The following is a 14,801-nucleotide window of genomic DNA, read 5'->3' on the forward strand; positions in this document are numbered from 1 at the left end:
ATGTGTTTTTCACATTACAGACTAACAGACTAGGTGCATTCCTAGCACAGGCAAGAGATGTGACATGTAACCCCATCTTCCATCAGACCAGCCATTGCCTTAATCTGTAGTATTCTAGCAAACAGAATAAAAGCTGCTTGACTTAGTAGGATTGAAAATGTGGTAATAGCAATATGACTTTCACAAGCAGGAAAGCACATCTTCACTGTAAATCAAAAAGCCTATGCAGATGGCAAAGAGGCAGTGAGACTCAGATCTCATCCATGAAATAGCTTACCCAGTTATTAATTACTAAGTTACTGTTTTTCTGACTTGGATTGTAGTTGGTTTTCATATAGGTAACTGGATGGAAAGCATACTTGTGTCACAACTGTAAGCCCACAGAAGCTAAGAGAGGACAAGATTCTTCCTGGCCTGAAAGCAAGCATAAACATCTCAGAAAAGTCTTGTCCGTCCATTAAATACGTATATTTACTTCGAGGCAAGCATAATATCATATGTACTAGAACTTCCCTGTCTTGCCTTCAAGGAGAAATCAGTGTGCTAGATATACCAGAACAATAATGTCTAATACTTCATACACTGGCCCTGAGTAACACTTCAGCACTTCAGAGGAATGCATCCAGGTAACAGCAATATTACAGCAATTCCCATGACTGTTCCTGTGTTCTGTGCTGAAGGTGTCAGGTCTATTCATTTGGCCTCCCTGGTACTGCAAAATTCCCAATGGAACATTACTTAGATAAAAAGAAAACTATTTCAGTAACACTTGGGAAGTTCAAGAGAATTTGGTTTGACATTAACACTAAAGATGACTCAGAAAGACAAGTGTATGTGCATTTCACAGCAGTTTGTGTATGCAGTATCCTAAAGGGCTCAGTAGCTCTGCTGTAAAATGTTTAGGCTTCCACAGTCAGAAAAGGTTGAAAGCAGTATTCTAGATCCACTCCTTTGTAGAAAATCCTCCAGAAATAAAATCTGTTTAAAACCTAACCACAGACACCGGTCTCATTCTGTTTTCTTTTTGTCCAGTGTCATTTGGTGCCATGAAAAGCAACATTCAGAAAAGAGAACTGAGCCACTTCTGGAAAAAAAAATAAAGCTTTCTTAGGAAACACCCTTCGAATGGACTCCTAATGCTTTGCAAGTCAGGTAATGTTAAAGACAGTGAACTAGAAGAAGATACCAAAATATTGCAACAGGAGCTACACTTCCATTATCCGTGCAGGAAATGCTTTCTCTTGCTATTTGAATTGCAAAGAGAGCTATTTACCATTACAGAGAACATTTAATCCAGGAGCACTGCTGAGAATTTTAGCCTGGATGGTTAGCAAACACACATGAGCGTAGTGTGGTGGGACTTTTCTGCAGGGAAAGAATGCAGGTGGGTGACGTCCCTCTTTGGCATAGACCCCCTTATTTACAGAGAAAGTGTACAAGCTGTTTACAGTACAAATAATAACTACAGTCAGTTTCCTTACTCGGAAATTTCTGCCTTCCTCTTCTATGCTATCCGTACTGGAGGGTCATTCCCTGCCTTTCGTGTGAAACTCGACAGCTATGCACGGACCTGGGCATATGCAGGGGCAGCGAGTAACCTCGCAGCCCTGAGGTTGCCCCTTCCGTAAGCCCCTGCAGGACACAACCGGCACTCACCTGGGAGTGCGTGCAGGGGCTGCGGGCCGCCTGCCCACGTCCCCGGGGGCTGCCCAGCATCCCCAGCGAAGCCGGTGCGCAGGGCAGGGCAGCCGGGCTGGGAAAGGCTTAATTTCAGCGGGGTTTCCTCGGGGCGGGTCCGCTGCTATCCCTGTCTCCGGGGCTGCGGCGGGAGCGGCCACCCCCGGGCTCCCCGCTCCGGCGCTGTCCGGTCCCCGGTGCTTAAGTGCCGCCACCCCCCGCCCGCCGGAGGACCGCGGTCCCGCAACCCCGGGGCGGAGGAGCCGCCCATCGCCATCTCCCCCGTGTGAGCCGGTGGGATTCGGGGGAGGAAACTTTGCCCCCCCCCCCAGCAGGCGAGGCAGAAAGGGAAGCGCTGCGGGAGCTCGCACCCCGCGGCTAGCGAGGGGAATTGTAGTGGAAACAGGTTGTTGGGCTCTCGTCGTAGGAGGAAGGGGCGGCTCTGTATTACCAGCTAGCCAAATCTGGGCTCTGGGAAATGGAGACGGAGCTGCTGCTTTTCCAGACAGCGATGTGCTGAGGGAAATGGACAGCGAATTACTACTGCCGGAGAGCTTTGCTCCAAAATCGCCTCTTCCCAGGAAGCTAATACACTCCCTGAGCTCCTGAAGTTCTAGCAGTTGCTAGCTCAGTTTGGGGTTAACCACAGCAAGTTTCTGCTGCAGGAGTCCCGGTTTGCAGGGGTCAGGCAGGTGATTTTTTCCTTCTTTCAATTTTTGCTCCTCTGCTGGTCCGTGAATACTGAATACCGAAAAGTCTGCTCAAAAGCTGGGGAGAGCTCGAGGAGAGCCACGGTGGAGAGTTGTGGTGTTTTGGATATATTTGTCACAAAGTACTGCCACCTCTGCTCGAGAGATTCATATGGCTTGAAGGTAAGACATATGTGTTGATACTTTCCTTCTGGAAATACAAATGTTTTGAATCTCCCGGTAAGGGAACAGAGACAATAGCAGCTGCTGTATTCACCACTGCAGTGTAAATAAGGGCAGCAGAAAAAGAAAATATTTGCCATTATCCCAAATGATCCCTTAAGCTGTTCTGTTCTGAGACAGGGCAGGAGAAAGTGAGTTTTCTAATTAAAAAATGCAGTGTCTTGGTTTTTTTCTTCTAAAACACTACCTACAAACCAATACAAATTTGTTATTAAATGCTAAAGAGGCATTTAAAGTTGCTAGGAAGCTAGGATCATTTTTAGAAGTTTGATGCTTAACATTGCTCTCACACAGACACAATGGAAATAGAGTGACAGGGAAAACAGTAGGAGGAGGATGTGTAGATACGATATAATGTAGGTACATTCAATTTCCCCAAAGAATAAGCTTGTTCAGTCAATTTGGTTGAGAGAAACTACTATTTTTTCTCTTCACTCATTCTTTTACATAAGGCAAAGCCTGTGTCCCTTAAAATTTCCTTCTCAGCACTGCTCTTGAACAGGCGTTCCCACTGGGGGCTTGAAGAAGCCCTGGAAAGGAATCATTCAGAAATACCCCTGTGGACGTTGCAAGTAGCTTTTGTGCAAGGTTTAAAGTAACCTTTGTGGCATGAAGGAAGTCTGTTTCTTGTATTAAGATACAAACAGGTATTTTTCCTGTTTGTACCTTAATATTTTCCCATTGCCCTTCAGTTATAAGTTTCATCTGCCTTTTTGAAATCAAGGGAAACTGGGCATTTAGGGCAGGGGAGCAGACACTAGGATTGTGTTGGGTCCTATTTGGTGCTGAAATTTCTTTACGAACTTGTTGACTGTAGGTGGTTTCTGTACAGATAACACATCCTCACGTGTTAATTCTCGATTCTCTCTCAGCCTGACTTGCCCACATGCAAAGCATGAAGCCGTAGAACTAACAGCATGTGGAGAATGAATCACTGTTCTTCAAGTAGAGTTCGAAGTAATAAAAGAAAAATAACTTGGCTGGTTTATAAATAACCAGCCAAAAGATTATACTATAACTAGTCAAATAGGTTACACATGCAATTCACTGCAAAATAGTGTGGGCTATATCTCTTAGACATTCAGTGTTTCATGTAATTGTTCTTCTTTAACCACACAATGGTCTTAAGAACTTATAATCTTGTGCTTAAGTCCATTAACTGCTTGTAGCAGTCTAGAAAAAATAGTCTATTGACAATATTGCTAAGTCCATCAAAGAAGTGTAAAGAGAACTGTCTCTGTAGTTTTTATTACTATTTTTCCTTTCAACTTTGTTTTCATACTACAGAAATTCTGTTACACTAAAAGCCTTTACTCTTTACTTCCCATACTTCTGAACGGAGGTTTTGTAAAAGTACTTTCCACTAATTTATGTACCGTGTGATAATCTTTTGCGTACATAGACACTGTATGGCACGACAGGCAAATTTGATGGAGAGAGAAAGAAAGAGAAGGGCAGACTTCTCCTCATCTGGCCCTTTGAACTGGTAACATCAGGAGGAATAACAGTATCAGCAGAATTACAAAGATGTGTGTTTGGGTTCTGCCTTTTTCCTTAGTATTTCCAATGACAGCTATAGAGCAGTTATCTGACATTTATTAAGTCAATTGCCTTGCATGGTGTGTCACGTATCACAAAATGCCACCTAAATGTACTTCATGCAGTGCATGTGTACATAAATCCCTGTGTAAAATCTGCCATACATTTAAATATAACTTCCATGGGCACACATGAATTGGATTCATGTGTGCAAAAAAGAGCTTCAGTTTGGTATACTAGAATATTTAGAAAGAAAAAGTTCATGTTTCAGCCTTTAGAGAGAAGCAAGTGAACCCTCAGAAGCCAGGCAAACTGAGTTAATAGTATAGGTTATATTGTAGCTAATATCCATCATACCCAGAACCAAATGGCTTCCTTTTCCCTTGATGTTTCCTTCTGTGTCACTTTCACCCTCTGCGTGAGAGGCTAGGTCATAATTTAGATTAGCTAAGTGGTCACATAGCATCCATCATGCTTATCCTGATACTACTCCCACAGCCCAATACCAAGTCATCATGAAGCCCACTGAAGTGAGTAGGTTACATTCACATAAGTCTGCAAAGCAGAGGTGATTTATGTATATGCACTCCTCTCACAAAGGAATCACAGCTTGCCATCCACTAACTCTGCATGCACTGCTTGTATGCAGGGCAGCAAGCACAAAGATTGCACTTTAATCTTTTCCAGCTTTGCTGAAGTATAAGACACCTGCCTGGGAAAAATACTCAGCTTTTCCTTTAATGGCACTTCAGTGTTGGTTCACTGTATTCTTCCTTGTACTCCCCCAAGTTAGGCAATTACTACTGTAAGCACAGGCTCAGGACATTGGTCAGTTAATAACACAAGTTACAAACGTGATGGGAAATGCAGCTGGCACAGAACAGCAGCATTCTGTAGCTAGGTTGAAAGGTCTGAACAATGGCAGGGACCAGTGAGGATGACTGACTAAGACATGCCCCCGCAATGAAGCAGAAAGGCCTAGCACATAAGGTATGATTACCCGTGTGTTCTTCTAAAATCTGTCCTTTGTATTAAATCAGGAAATCTCCACCCTCCCATCCTCTGTTTACTTAAACTTTGGAATTCAAATTTGAGTTTATAATGCTTGTGTTTTGATGCATCTCAAAGTGCCATAGAGAACTGCTTTTGCAGAATGTATGATTACCTGCTGTGCTCATCACTGGATAAAACCCTATAAATCACTAGCCACTGCCATATTTTAAAAGCCCTTGCTGCCAAATGGGTCATTTTAATCCTATTGGCAGATAAGGGTCTGCTCTATGTAACAGACATTGTCCTGTGACTGTAAAAAGCTTGAGGACCAGGTATAAACTGACTTAGCCTTAGGCTTTCTCATTCTTGGCACCCAGGGTATTATATGCAGTTATCTTCTGAAGCTACCTCTGAAACTGCAGGGAATATGTGATAGAAACAAAAATCCATCTGCCTCCAGAAGAAAGCGGAATTTCACATTACGCAGAAAACTTCAGACCTTGTTATGTCCAGTGTGTGAAAGAGGATGGGAAATGAACTTCTAAGCCCTATGCTCTATTTCTACAAAGCGTTTGCTTGCTGATCTTTAACAGCCTTGTGCCAGACATACCCTTTTCCTCATCAGCAATATTCTTTAACAAATGTTACATAAAAATCTCTCTGACAAAACAAGGAGCTTCAAAAAATACTTAGCTTCAAATGCACAAGTATTGGTAGCTCTTCACATATGAACAGGATGGCTTTGGCTCATGAACTTTACAATACTTCCATTATGAGTCTTTTTCAATTTCACCCTGTGTGCACAAATTTCTTCTGAACACTTAGGAAATCTGGAAATGAGCATCTGCTTTCTCACATGCCCATAGCTGATACTTCGATTCCAGGAGATACAGGACAGGGAGTGTGTTCACAGAGCAAGTAATTTAGCTGTAAAGCTTTTTGCCACAGGATGCCTGGATGCTAACTGTTCCTAAGCCTTCTTGACCTAGGTTCAAGGGGACACTAAGCAATCTCAGTTCCAAGGAAACGAAGTCCACTGATCCTTAAGAAATGCACAGAAAACACACTGGCTCGGTAAATATCTGAGATGCAAAGAGTTGGATGATGTGACAATTCTTGCCAAAACATCATGTATACTTGCTCCATTCTTACACTCTTGCCCAAGCTTTTGGTTACCATTGGAGAAAAGATATTACACTGGTTGAACTTCGACTTCGCAGGGTTATTTTTTTTTAAGGCTACAGGAGAACATACCAGTAGGCTAAATGCTAAAACATATTATGGTTTGGAATACAGGGAGGAAGATTTTGAAATGTTTGTTTGGGATCTAACTTCACTATGTTTTACAAACAAAAACTTTCAGTAGCTACATTTGTTTTGGTTAACTCTTCAGGAGCATGCGAGACCGATCAATTTGTGCCAGGGTGTTGCTAACTAGATTCTTTGGGAAAGGGAGAGGCAATTGTTTAAGTCCTGTCAAAAGCATCATTCCTTCTGCTGTTACAAAACCAACCTATATTCAACCTAAAATGATTGCTAATGAGTATTAACTCCTCTACCAATTGTTCCACTTCAATCATGTTTTCTCTTGCTGTCCTTCATCTGGATATTTTTAGCATTATCATTTTTTTGTAAGATGTGACTATGTGTTCAGTTGCTTCTTCTCTGTACATACCTCCCAATTATCCTGGTGGGTATTTTTCTCTCAACCCCCTAGAACGGGTTTATTTCTGGTTTACTCTTCCCTGTTGGTTTCCATGTGGTTATGTGGGAGGCTGCACATTCTTTATCAAAGCAGAGAGCCATGATTAGTCCATTCAGAAAATGTAAATTCAGCCTTATGTGTTATGTAGCACTGAAGAAAAAGAGAGAGACTGTAAGGAGCAATAAAATCAGTCAATAATAGAACAACGTTAAGCCCTGTAGGTAGGCCTGGATGATCACAGTGACGTCCACACTTCAGATTTCTAATGGAGCTAAATAAACATACTGAACCTGTGTATTGCTGTCTGGGGAAAGCTAATCAGAGTGCAATCCAGTCCTGCTGAAGTAAGTGAAATCCACTGCGATTGTGCAGCCTTTGCAATTAACATTCATTTTGATTTGTATCACCCTTTCTGTACATGTTCCATTATTTATCCCAAATTTCAGACTCGGTAGCCTCAGCTGTTTCTGTCTGAAATGTCCCAGGAGCTGGAAACACACTCCTTAGTCGATAAATACATGTATTTGACTTCGTTCATTGCTTCAGGTTGCCAACTGCTAACGCTGGGGATGTATCAGCAAAATCAACACTATTGAGAATGCTCTGTGTAATTTGCAGCTTTGTAGAAAAATGAACTCTTCACCAACATCTCAGGTTTTTGAATCATGCTCCCCTGAATGCTGCAGCTGAAGCAATATATCAGAAAGGTTACATCTATTACCTAATATATTACACCTTGCAAATTACTTGTCTAAACTGAATCTTCATCCCACGCGCTATTTAGACATCTCAGGCAATTCGGAGTTTTAGCAGATTAGGATCCTGTCTGTAACAGGCACTCTTCTGACCTCCAGTTACCCCTATATCTGTGTATTTCAAGCTTTTACATATTTGTCCAATAGTCAAGAAAAATGTGATTACCTAGGGGATTACTGAAGATAGGTTTCTAGCCTTTCAATGTGTTTTATCTGGTGACCACTCCAGGCAAGAATACCTTTGAGTTACAGCCTCGAGTTACATGCTTGGAAATCAAACACCCTCCCACATCAGAAAGAGCTGGGTGCCTCCAGCTAGCCTGCTTTCTTTTAGACAACTACACACAGATTTAGCCGTTGATTTTTAGTCATCCCCGCTTGAAAAGTTACAATTAGAAAGATCTCACTAATTTAAAAACCATTAAAAATAGAAACACCTCCCCACCCCTGCTACACATATCATTAAACAGCAAGAATCACCCTGGTCCAGGTACATGAATCATTTATCATTCCCATGAGGTTATGGATGCTTTAAAAATGTGCTTGTAGTTGTACAGGAATGCTTCAGTGCACCATGATGCTGAGTGAACTGGCTGGGCATATGTAAACTCCTTGTTTGCTCTTTCTTAATGGCAAACTAACAGTAAGAATTAGAAGGTTTGTTTATGTTACTAACTAGGGAATCAGAAAGTCAACATCAGAATCTCCATGCTAGTAAAGATTCCTACATGTCCTTATTATTGGTTTGGTTTCATTTGTAGAGTGCTTATCTTAAGTTGGTCAGGATCCATGAGTGGGGACTTCAGACGTTTGTCAGCATAACAGGAAGCTATTAAAGCATTACAGCTACTATAAAACATTACGGTATTATCAATTTACAACTGCACACAAACGTACCAGCCAACTTCAAGTTTTCACTGCTTTCCTCTCTATAAAACCAGACTAAAAGAGCAGTCTTTTCCTCAGATTTTGAAACTGGTTGTAAAGTAGGCTTTAGTTCTTCCAAGGGTAGCACTGGGGCAACTGCTAGAGGTAAAGTTGCCAGGGAGAATGGATCTCTGAGAGTGGATCTATTCCAGACCAAAAACAAGGGCTGACAGTAAATATCATCACATTTGGTCACACGCAGTTTCTACCCACATCGCTGGCTGTTAGCCTGGCTACAGCTCAAAGTGTGTGCACTGCACTTTGAAGAAGCTGAGCTGAGAATATCTATTAATAACTACAGGGCTTCCTTCCCATCTGTTAATTAGTAGTGGGCATTGGAGTTCTGCCTATAGATATTTTGGAGCATGGGTCATATGAGAGTAAGCTCATGCATTTAAATTTCAAGGCAGGCGTACTCAGAGGGACACCTGGGATCAGGCTCTGGCTCTCTGAGACACAAGATTGGGTACTGAACTAGCAGCACATAACTCACTGGCTTAAATAAACTAAGCAATACACAGCTGTGTAAAGCTGGCACAAAAGTTGCTTGTTTCTGTCACATAAAATCTTTTCCAGATCTGTCCTGGCCCCTTGTGTCCTAAAAGAGTCTGTGGCTTCGTGCAGTATATTTAAAATTTGAGACAATTGGAGGAACTGGGGACTACTTTGCAGGGCAAGGCATCACCCTGACAATCACAATGACTGTGATAAAATGAGTGCATAGACATCTTTTGAGTATGATCAGAGAAAACCAGCAAAATTTCACCATGCTTGTTGCAAAAGAAAGCATGCACATAGAGCAAATTTGCTGGGAAGAGACAGCACTCTTCTAACACATCTTACTCTCATACCCCCAGTCATAGCATTGGTTCTGGAGAGCTGTAAGAACCAGGGCTAGCTGAAAACTTCATGGCCAAAACCATTTCCACCAAAAGCTGAAATGAATCACTGTTTTGCAGAAATTGACTGCTTTTCTCATGAGTTTTCTTTCTTCCTCCCTCCAATACAAATTCAATAGTTTCTTCGCAAACACATTTTGTGTAGCTGCAGAAGTTCTGGGTTCAGAGCTCCTGACAGAAGTTAGTGTTCCTAGAAATTAACTATATGTGTCACTGGCACTTTACCATTCCCTTGTTCCACACCACCAGTAAAGTCCAAATATTCTTTCTAGAGTACAAGTATATACATTTTCTTTGAAAGATATTTTACTAATAAAAGGAGAAACCATGCAATGATGATGTGCAATTATTCATTCTGTAGGAGGATGTTTGTCTACATATGATTTCTTTGCAGTTTCCTTTATTGTCCTTCCCAAGTGCTATTTTTATTTATCTGCAGACTTTTTTCTCCTTTCACTGTGAAGGGAGAATCAATGAGGAAATTACAGCTGTAACAGAGAGCAACAAGAAGGGATAATATTAAAGTTAAGGTCCTTTGGGGCTACATTCTGCCATTCAGTTTACTGTAGAATTTCTGACTCAGAAGGCCTCAGAATCATACCCACAAAACCTTAGGATAAGAGACACTGTTTGTAGACACAGTAAGCATACTTTACTAAAAGAATAAAAAGAACATGCAAAGGAAATGCTAAAGTAAAGCAATTACTAAACACATGAAGGAGATAGTTCAATAACTTGGACATTTCCATCATCACTCAGTGTCTGCCCCAAAGATATTATTCTGAAGACATCCTTCATATGTCAAGTGTGACAACACCTTGAACACTAAGAACGTGTCTGATTTTGATGTGAGTGAAAAATTAAAGTCATAGGCAACAACAGCAACCCATCACTACACAGCAAATCACATCATTTTGAGTTTTTTTTTTCCCTGAAGAGAACCAAGAAGGCTCAAGAAGGGGACCTGTTTCTGCGAGATGAGGACAAAACAGAGAACATTTCTTCTCTGTGCTGTTACAATGCCCTTTCAGAAGACAAAGGCCAGTGCCTGCTGGAGATTTTTCTTTGACTTCTGTGCCTGTTTAACTTTCAGCAAGTAAGGAGACCTGTGTTCAGTTCGTGCACATTTTGCCTTTAGTTCTCTGTGCCCCCTTATTTGTATTGCTGATGAATTAAACAGCCACTGAAAATAGCACTGGCTTTAGCCCTGCCTTAACTTTCATAATAACTTGTACTTAGCACTCCATAATTAAAAACATTAATGGCCATGTAACGATTCATCTGAAAGACTATCTGCTCCCTGCCAAATGGGGCAAAAATATTCATGACTTTCTGGAGCTCTGTTAATAACTTTGTGGATTAAAGGAATATGGAAATAATACGGAATTCATAACTGGATCAGGTCCAGATTACTGGATTTATGAATTGGATTTATTATGGACGTTGCATGCAGTAGCTGCACTTAAAAGCCTCAGATAAAATGAAGTATTCGCTGTGGTAGGTGCAAGAAGTGCACACTGCAAGAAGTGGATCCCACCAGCCAGAGGTTGTACTTCACAGCTTTCACAGTTGGAAGCTTTTTCTGGCTACACCTGACAACTCAGCCCTGATAAATCCTACTGAAGGAGCTGTCAGTGCAAACAGTACTCACACATACTCTGTTCACCGCTTCCACTTGGAACCTCAGGCAGTCAATCTGGAGGGTTATTGGGCTGCAGGTCACAGGTGTTGAGTCTGGAAGCTGGGGCTGATGAATTCTGCAGGCAAGCCGAGCTGCAGCTTGTGTTTGCACAGAGGGAAGCTGGAGGCTTTCCCAAGGGGCCTGAGGTTTATTGCAATGTAATAGCAGCAGTAACTACATTGGCTTTCTTGCCCTCTCCTGTTGCTCATTTTGTGGGTTTAGTTTGTAAACTTACAGGGCAAAAGAGCTGAGTCTTGTGCACTAAAGTCTCCTGTTTACTAATACCTTACAGCAGGCTGAAACTTCCACTGACAGTGTTAAAAGTCAACAAGTAAAACTTAACAAGAGTTGTGTGTGCACAGCAACCCCAGGGCCAAGACAGAGCTACAGAAACACAGGTGAAGGCCCTGGTTTTCGGCTGGCCTCACAACAGTGGCTCCACTCCACTGAAACCCTTGAAACAACAGCAGTGTTTCACTCATTCCTTGCCTTGAGATTTGCAGCATCCTCCCAGAGCCCCATCTGTGCTTAAAATTGAATGCAGTGCTCATGCATCAAAGGCCATGGTAGAATTTACACAGGCTACTAGTCCAAAGTAGCCCAAATATGAGCAGCTAGTCTGTGCTGGCCTCTTGTAAGAGGTAGCCAGTGTAGTAAGGAGTCCTGTAACCTGCTCCCACTTATAACAGCTCTCTCCTCTGACCAAGCAGACTTTTCTGCAATTTTGAAACTAAAATGACTCAAATAATTCCAAATATGGAACATCTCTTGAGCACCGAAACTCTGAATAACCTTTCCCCTAGCTAGGTATTTATCAGTGATGCTAGCAACAAGTCATGTTTCATGGAGAGAAACTAGATGTCTTTTCAAGCTTCCTACCACCTATCAGATTAACAGGTCCTGCTCCTCCACTGAAGAATCAGAGCAAAGCCATGACCTGAGCAACTCCAGCAACAGGCTGGAGACTGAGAGACCAATCTTTTATTAAGCTGTGATCCACACGTGTGCTGTGGTTAGACTTTTGAATGAGCTTGCCTGAATTTTAATGAAGGCCTATGGGAAAAGATCAGTTTAGGGTCTTCTCGTAAACACAAACCAGACAGATAAAATCTTAAACCACTTTTCTAACATCTTAGCTTAGGACAAGGCAAAATATCCATGCATTCATCTGGAAAACAAATTGCACCACACATGGTGGAAACAAAACACCATAGAGAGCATCTGAGGTCTTTGAAGAGGCACAACAAGATGGCCACCTTCTTCTTCCACTGTCAGATTTCACAAAACTGCTCTCAAGAAGCTTATTTGACACCAGCCAGGCATCAGGCAGATTAAAATACACCCCCAAATGCATAGACAACAACCTCTTCCCTCCCACAGTGTAACCAGGTGAGCATCTTTCTTTAGGAAACCAGATAAAAACCCTGTAAATCACTTAGCTGGTGAAGGGTACCGGTAGCAACCGGAGCCACAGGCTGGTAGAAGGTTAAGGAGCTTCAACAAGTAAAAGTAAGTAAGAATGAACACTCCCTTTCTTATTGAAAATCCTGTTCTCAAACACTGGCAGGATAAAGGTCAGTTTCTCTTCCTCCCCTCTGTCTCCATGAAGGGCACATCAGGGCACAGCTGTGAAGAAAGCTGAGCGTGGGGTGCTGAGAGCGCAGATGCTGGATTGCTATAGCAGGAGCAAAAAGGAGGGCTTGATTCTCATGATCCCAATGAGGGATTTGACAGGGAGTGAGGCAGGGGCGACTTCGACACGTATAGAGTTATCTGATCACATATGACACTGCTTGTCACATTGCATCTTTCAATTGCTCAGCCAAAAAAGCTGGGAGAAAAGATGCCAGGGTCCTTGTTAGTCTGCTTTCCTGTTGTATGTTCAAAGGGGGTGGCTGTCTTCAGGTGCCCCCGAGGGAAGAGGGGTGTGAGGAGTCACTGCATCATCATCACAGATGGACATGCCTGTGAGTTTCCCCAGCCTCTGATATGTGAATGACACCAGGAAATGGGTCCTATCAGGGATACCAATGTAACGCTCTGTAAGCTCACACTCTGTAAAACTGACACTTTTAATTTTATTTTACTTTTTGTTATATAATTTAATTTTGTTTCATTTTGCTCCCTGGCATTCTTAGGTGAGTTTTATATGAAACATTGCATGAGGCGCTCTCTCACATATCTGCTTGAAATCCAAATACAGATCCTAACCCTGCTACACAGCCTAAGGGCCAAATTCTTTTGAAATCATGGCAAAACTTCAATTGGGAAGAAAATGATGCCTAGGAGCAATAATTCTCCCAAGAACGTGAGCTTTTTCTATCACAAGTAACAGCAAAATAGATCTGCTGCATAGCAAATTTCTGCCTCCATGGATGGATTAAACTGAACAAAAAGGGGACACAATGATGCAACAGCATTAGAATAGAAACACAGACTGGAGGGGATATACATACTGCACATATAAAAGGTAATGAACTGTTCTCCATATCTGGAAGACATTCCAGAGGTTTAGATCAACAAGTTCAGACAAGCACTTGTCATGAAATGGCCATGGTGCAGAGCAGCAGCCACAGGACTCTCCAGGTTCTTTCCAGCACTAGGGTCAGGATAACAGACACTGATTTACAAATGATGATGATCCTGCCCAATTCCTCTATGGCTGAATGTCCACTCTGTGGGAGGAGATGTGAAAGGATAGGCCCAGAACTAGAGACATGTTCTTCTTCTACTCATATTTTGCTTGCAAAGATGACAGAGGTGGGTGTTGGAAGTCAGGATTTAAGCTGAACAATGGAGCTGATTTAGGTCAGGGATTAAATGATTAATGATCATTAGGATTTGAAATTTGAGAAGCACTGGCTGATCTGTACGGGAGGAATACCCAGCTCCTGCTCGCCTCCCCTCTGCTGATCGTAGCCTGTATTTGTATTCACTCACCATGAGGGACAGGACAATAATTTAACTAATGTTTTCTTCAAGTTTCAAGTACAGGCGAGTGGCACTTAGAGCAAGGAGTCACATGAATGTTGTGCCGATTGACACATCTTCATCAAATCTTCTACAAAGAATCTATTATAAGGGATTTCATGGCAAATGTTAGTCATAGATGGTTTGGGGCAAACACCTACAAAATCTAAGAAAAGGGAAGGGAAAGAAAGAGGTAAAGGAAGGCAAAAAAGAACTCTTCTTTCCTCTGGAATTCACTTCTTTTGGCAAACATTTTTGCAAGCAAGCTTAGTGATAGGAGTGGCAATGAAAAGAGCAGATGTTAAATGAATGTTAGATGACATAAGTAGAAGGCAAACATTTGATCTCCTCAATCTGAATTATTATTATTTACTTTTAATAAAGTATGACTGAAGGACTCAGAGATAAAATATCCTGGTGCTAGGTGCTGCAGAATCACAGGAAGCCTGGCTGGAGGGTGAAAAAAGCTTTATTCAGCTAAGGAATTAACACAATCTAATTCTACAATCTAATGAAGTTATACCCTTCAAATGCTCATCACCAAAATGTACGGTGAACGTGAAAGAGAGAAATCAAAATAATTTTAAAATTGTCAAATTAATTCAATAATTTTTAAAAATCCTTAAACATTTGCCACAATTTAACCAGCACTTTAAAGTAAATGTTTTGTTCAGATTTCAGATGCTTCTGTACATAACTGCTCGGGACGGGGAGTGGAGAGAT

General features: G+C 41.9%; 1 protein-coding gene across 2 annotated transcripts in view; it reads left to right on the forward strand.

Annotated features, from left to right (window-relative positions):
* Positions 1–1,202: 1,202 nt before the first annotated feature.
* DRD2 (dopamine receptor D2) overlaps positions 1,203–14,801 on the forward strand; it is a 33,330-nt gene continuing 19,731 nt past the window's right edge. For both annotated transcript variants that reach the window (XR_009962819.1, XM_062608647.1), the window contains exon 1: positions 1,203–2,549. The gene's annotated coding sequence lies outside the window, so the exon portion shown is untranslated. The remainder of the gene's footprint in view (positions 2,550–14,801) is intronic.

Source organism: Pezoporus occidentalis, unplaced genomic scaffold, assembly GCF_034315485.1.
Source record: "Pezoporus occidentalis ecotype Australia unplaced genomic scaffold, CSIRO_AGI_Poc_V1 ctg130, whole genome shotgun sequence".
NCBI classification, from domain to species: domain Eukaryota; kingdom Metazoa; phylum Chordata; class Aves; order Psittaciformes; family Psittacidae; genus Pezoporus; species Pezoporus occidentalis.